This window comes from Morone saxatilis, unplaced genomic scaffold (assembly GCF_004916995.1).
Source record: "Morone saxatilis isolate NCDOM2014 unplaced genomic scaffold, NCSU_SB_2.0 Contig22, whole genome shotgun sequence".
Lineage (NCBI taxonomy): Eukaryota > Metazoa > Chordata > Actinopteri > Moronidae > Morone > Morone saxatilis.
In genome coordinates, this window is record NW_023339785.1 from 23,232,919 (window position 1) to 23,238,435 (window position 5,517).

Below are 5,517 nucleotides of genomic sequence, written 5' to 3' on the forward strand. Positions count from 1 at the left end.
GTGATCTTATGGCTGAACTGTGAGACTTAATGCACTGGCCAAAAATGCTCTAATAACTTTTTTTACTGTTTGAGCCACCTTTTCACTGTTTATTTCCCTTTCTCTTCGGAAGTATGGCGTTGTGATAAGGCTGCTGGAAAGTAAAATATAACATCCACTTGGCACCATTTCTTTGCCTATCGTGTTTTTTTTTAAAATTTGTTTTATAATTCATACTCCTTTGTGATATTTTAGTAGTTTTATATTGAGTTTTAACACAACTGAAACTTTTCTGGTAAGAGTTAACAATGCTCACATGCACATTCATTAGTTGCAAACAAATACGTTCAGTTCACCAAAAACATGAGCATGTTCAATGGATGTTGCTCTTCTAGCACATTCATGCAACACTGACCTCCCATAAAATAAAAAAATTGATTTCAGATCCAGGTTAGCTGTTTCCTCTTGTTTCTAGCCTTCATTCTTACTTGGTTTAGGTTGGATTTTGTAGTTACTGCAATTTTTACATTGTGATTTCTCTAAGATGGAGCAAGAATGAACTTAGAAAATTTGTCACAAGATAAAACAGACATATAAAAATAAATTTTCAGTCATAACTCAATTTTGACCAAAATTGTAGTTACTGCGGTTTTGCTCAGTAGTGTAACCTGGATATGACATCTTTACATGTCTCCTGTGAAAAAGATCTGTTCTGTTAGTTCAACTCCTCATTTTTGCCCCTGGTCCTGTGCCTCCCTTGTTGTGGTTCTGTGCACCCCAAAGGTAGTAGCCCCTTAGTTTGAGAAGCACTGAATTATGCTCACTACGTAAGGGTGATAAAGATTTGTCATTAGAAACTATATAGGAAGATTTCAGTTTGATTTACTGTTTAAGTTTTACAGTCTACACAATGTCTATGATTAAAATGGTGATAGAATGAGAATGGCAATTTTAATACATTCTCTAATTAGGATAATTAGTTGATGGAAAAACAGTATTTTAAAAACATTTTCTGTAGAACACAGGACACCTGGGAAACCAGCCTTTTTCCCCCCCATAGAAAGTTCTATAAAAACCTTTATTGTTTGCTTTGCTCTTGTGTATCTAGCATAACATTGCTTCTGCAGAAACCCATTTCCCCCGCGGATGTCTTTTTATTTATCAAATGTAATGTAATAGTCAGTGTCATTACTTTAAATCTTGTCCTTGACTGTTTGTTGCAAGTTGCCTCCTCTCTCTTGCAGATTTTCACTCATGCATACATTACAAAGGCAGCGTATCAAAACAAATGTGAACTCCCTCAACTCCCATCTTCATCCTCTCATTCTCTTCTTCTATGTTTTCATGCAGGAAAAACTCAACCGAAAGTATCCATTACACCAAGGTTACAGCTCAATTTTACATGATATAAGAAAACAGTAAATAACATGCACCGGTAGAAGCATCTGGTGCACTGATGTTAATCCCTGTGGCAAGATCATTCATTTTGTGTTTTTTTGTCATGCTACAGTTGGGAATGATACATTGGTGTCATGTTTGCTTACTTTATGGAGACATGCATTATTTTAGCTCACTGCCACATTATTAAAGTAAAGATATGTTGAAAGTCAAAGTCTCCCTTCCGTCTCCATCTTTCTCTCCTTTCTTCTCTTTTTCCTTCGTCTCACACTGAAACAGGATCAAGCACAACACAAACACTGATGTACTAGATTGTTTTACTTGTCTCAGCATATTACATTTTAGTTAAATTAAAATAAATGCAAATCAAAGCTAAATATATTGAAAATAAATGATGTGACTCTTGGTTTGTACAGGGTGTTCTACTTGGCTAGAGCTCTTCTCGCTTTGGTTTTGGATATTATGCAAATAGATTTTCACAGCTGAAGATGCAATAACACTGAAGCTTTTGTCAGATTTAATTTCACTTTACCGTTCAACTTGTTTAAGTGTGTGTGTGTGTGTGTTTTTATTTAGAAGCAAATCCTTTACTTTAGGTTTTGGACTCAAATTTGGGCTGATCTTTTGACTGTGTCTTTAAAGACTTTGTGGGCTAGCCAAAACAATCAGAGGAGCTGATCCCTCACCTAGAATGATACAGCTGCTTCAGTGCTTCAATAGCTGGGTGCTAATCCAAATTCATAATATGGATTATGACGTGGAAAATGAAAACTGAAAGAATGTGGTACTAAACAACGTTCCACAGCCATATAGCAGCATGGCAGTCACAGTGCTACTTTATCCTGAATGCTGATATCACAATGGCAATGCTAAGCTGTTAATTGTTAACATTTGCCAATTAGCACAAAACACAAAGAACATTATGGGATAATATTACTAATGGTTATTGGTTTACAATCAAATACCTGCAAAACTAAAGTACTGTAAAAAGTGACATTTTGACTGAAATGTGATGATTGTGCTGTAAACTAAATTATATGTACTGTAATGAAAAACACCAATGCTGGTGTTAAAATTCAAATTATTATCAAAATTATGAAAATCTGCATTTTGAAGGTTGAAAATGGGCCCTCTACTGTTTCAAACCACCCTGGACCTTTGTCTAATGCTGATATAGAGTCGACCATTTGCTCTACATTATGGCCTTTATATTAAATAAGTGGCAGGTGGCCCACCTCCCCCATCCTTCATTTTGAGTCTGTGAAACTGCTCATTTTCAAATGTATACTGATCAAGACGTATCATTCACCAGAGTTCATGCTAGTTTTTGCTAAACCATTCATGGTTGCTTTCATCCAATTAGTAGTAGTTTTGTTTGGTAACTAGGGCACACTTCTAAATCATTATGACTCATCTGCAACTTCATCTACACTTCAAGTATTTCATGGTTTAAAAAAAGAGATACATTTTTTTTAATGTATGATTATAAGAACACTAGCTGAGTGTACATTGTTATAATATTTATGAATATTTATGTACAACATTTAATTGCTAATATGATTACGTTCACATGATTAATTCAGCTTTAATATCTTAAGCTGCTCTTTCATTTCACTCACTGTGGTAGTCGGGGGTATTCTGGTACAGTGTGTTTCTCTCCAACAGATCCATTGCTTTTCAGATGCCAACCATCCCATTGTTGCAAAGAGTTTCTATGACTGAAGCAGCCAAGTCGAGGGGATAAGCTTCTCAAGCCCCCCCTCCCTCCTGACACAAACACACATACACACAGTACAGTAGAAAACAGATGAATCCACACACACAGACAGCACAAGCATGTGTTTAAGCATACTGATTCGTGTCCTTCTGTCTTCTTCTCTACATGGCACAAACAACATGCTGAGGAACACTGGGGAGCGCATATGCAAAGAGAATATGAACATGATAAAAGTCTATGTCAGTGTGGACACTTGTCTAAGAGTATGCATGAGATATAGCATATGCATGTTTAATTCTGCTGTATCAAACACTGCACCATGGTCTGCTGCTGCCGTCTGCGCTGTGTGATCAAAGAAGGCCTCTAAATCTGTGTTAATGGCACAGCCAAGATAACCAATCAGATGACATTAATATATTACTGAAACAGGCCTCTTCTCTTGTATGAATTTCATATTTTCATATTTACACACAAGCTGTCTGTCTAATGTTTGGTGCTGAGCAGGTTGTATACTGTGGGTACTTTTTGTTAAAAACACAGAGTTGAGAGCAGAAAACTGCAGTTTGAGTTGAGAAAAAATTCTCATTGATTTGTGTCTATCTATTTATTGTGATTTTAATTCTACAAAGTTTCCTTAACATTATAGTGACTCTTCTTGGTATAGGTTACTATTATAGGTCAGGGAGGCTTGTTCAGATCAGTTTGGAAATACTTGTTTTAGTTTGGAGTAAGAGTCTCCTTGATATAATTTTATATATCTTTTAGCAAGGACATTTTACAGTGAAATAATCTGTTAAAACTTTATAGTTTGCCTGAAAACGTCTTCCTTCTTCCTTCCTTTAGTGGTAGATTGGGAATTTGCAATGTAGAGAAAAATACAAGTTATCAGGAGGAGAATATTATGAGCCGCAGGGCCAAAAACAGATCAAACAAGATGCAAGGACATTTGAAAAAGAAAGAAGAAACCAATCCTTTAATCATTGAGTTTGTTTATTGAACAAATCAGACTTTAGGATAAATCTTTTTGCTTTTAGTCTGCACCTCCATCAGTAAGAACACTGAAAAGCAATGCAATTCACTGACTTTCTCTGTTTAAATTACCATATTATCATATCAGTCCTGTTCAAACACTAGTGCAATTATCTGTCACTGCAGCAAGATGACCTGATTTTGAATAGATTAAAATAAACCTGTTAAATCTGAGAGTAAGATGAAAATGTTTGTCACTGTGGCAGTGTATTTTTCTGGCTGCTGAATTAATATCACTTCAACATTAAAAGCTACATCAGTATCACTGCTCACTCTGTGGGAGATATTACAGAGGCCACACAGAAGCTGTAAGTGACATTTACATTTAGTCACCAAAAATATATATTCCACTATCTGGACTGGTATAATATTTACACTGAGGGATGAGAAATACACACCCTGCCTCTTCAGATGGAGTGTTCCGTCCCTTCAATTTGCATATGCATTGCTACATAAACCATCATTAGACTGCTTTCAGACCAGTATTACCGCTGTGTCACAAATCGGAGACATCTCATTGATTTCAATGAGACCCACCAGTGACTACCAGACCCAACTCTCTGTATAATGTGTACAGTTTTTAATGCTGTTAGTGTACAAGGCCCCAGATTTGTCGTGTAGTAATTTCATTCGGTAGTAGATTATGTAAAAGAAAATACATATACCTATTCATATACATATAATTTTATAGTAATAATTATTATTTGCTTAACTTGACTACATTTAGCAATAACACTGACTTGTCATCCACATAAAATTTGGCAAATCTTAAAACAAACATAAATGATGCAGGATTTAATTTTAATTGTAATTTAAACATGCATTAAACATGTTTGTTAGACCTCAACCTTTGTCACAACACAGTCAAGTGTTTTCTATCAGTGCAGTGTGCAGTGTTGGCAAATCAAATATGTACAACTGTGCATTCCTGGTAGAATGTAATATGGAGTGCATTATGTAGTATTGTGCTAATTGCAGTGTTCACCTGGAAGCACCATGAGAGAAAATTAAATTATTGCTGCTGTGATAGCTGTCCAGAGGTCCTGCCTCACTCACCATATAAACTCACTGGTACCTGGAGCAACATGCCCACGGAGCAGTTTCTGAACATGGCCTTATGGATGGACACCAAATTGGTAATGATTCACCTGCTTTTAGCACTGTCATGTGCTTTTAATACTGTGATCTGTCTCATCAGTCTCATTAAGCTTATTTGTCTGAGCACAAGGCAACAACTGAAAGCGACTCAGATGTGAATATCAACATTTTGATTAGATCTTCCCTCATCTGGGTTATGCTGAGTAGAGTGAGATTTTATAAAGAAAGTCAACATGAAAACACAGTGGAGGCGGACAAAAATATGATTTTTAAATGTATGTGTGTGTGTGAGTGTG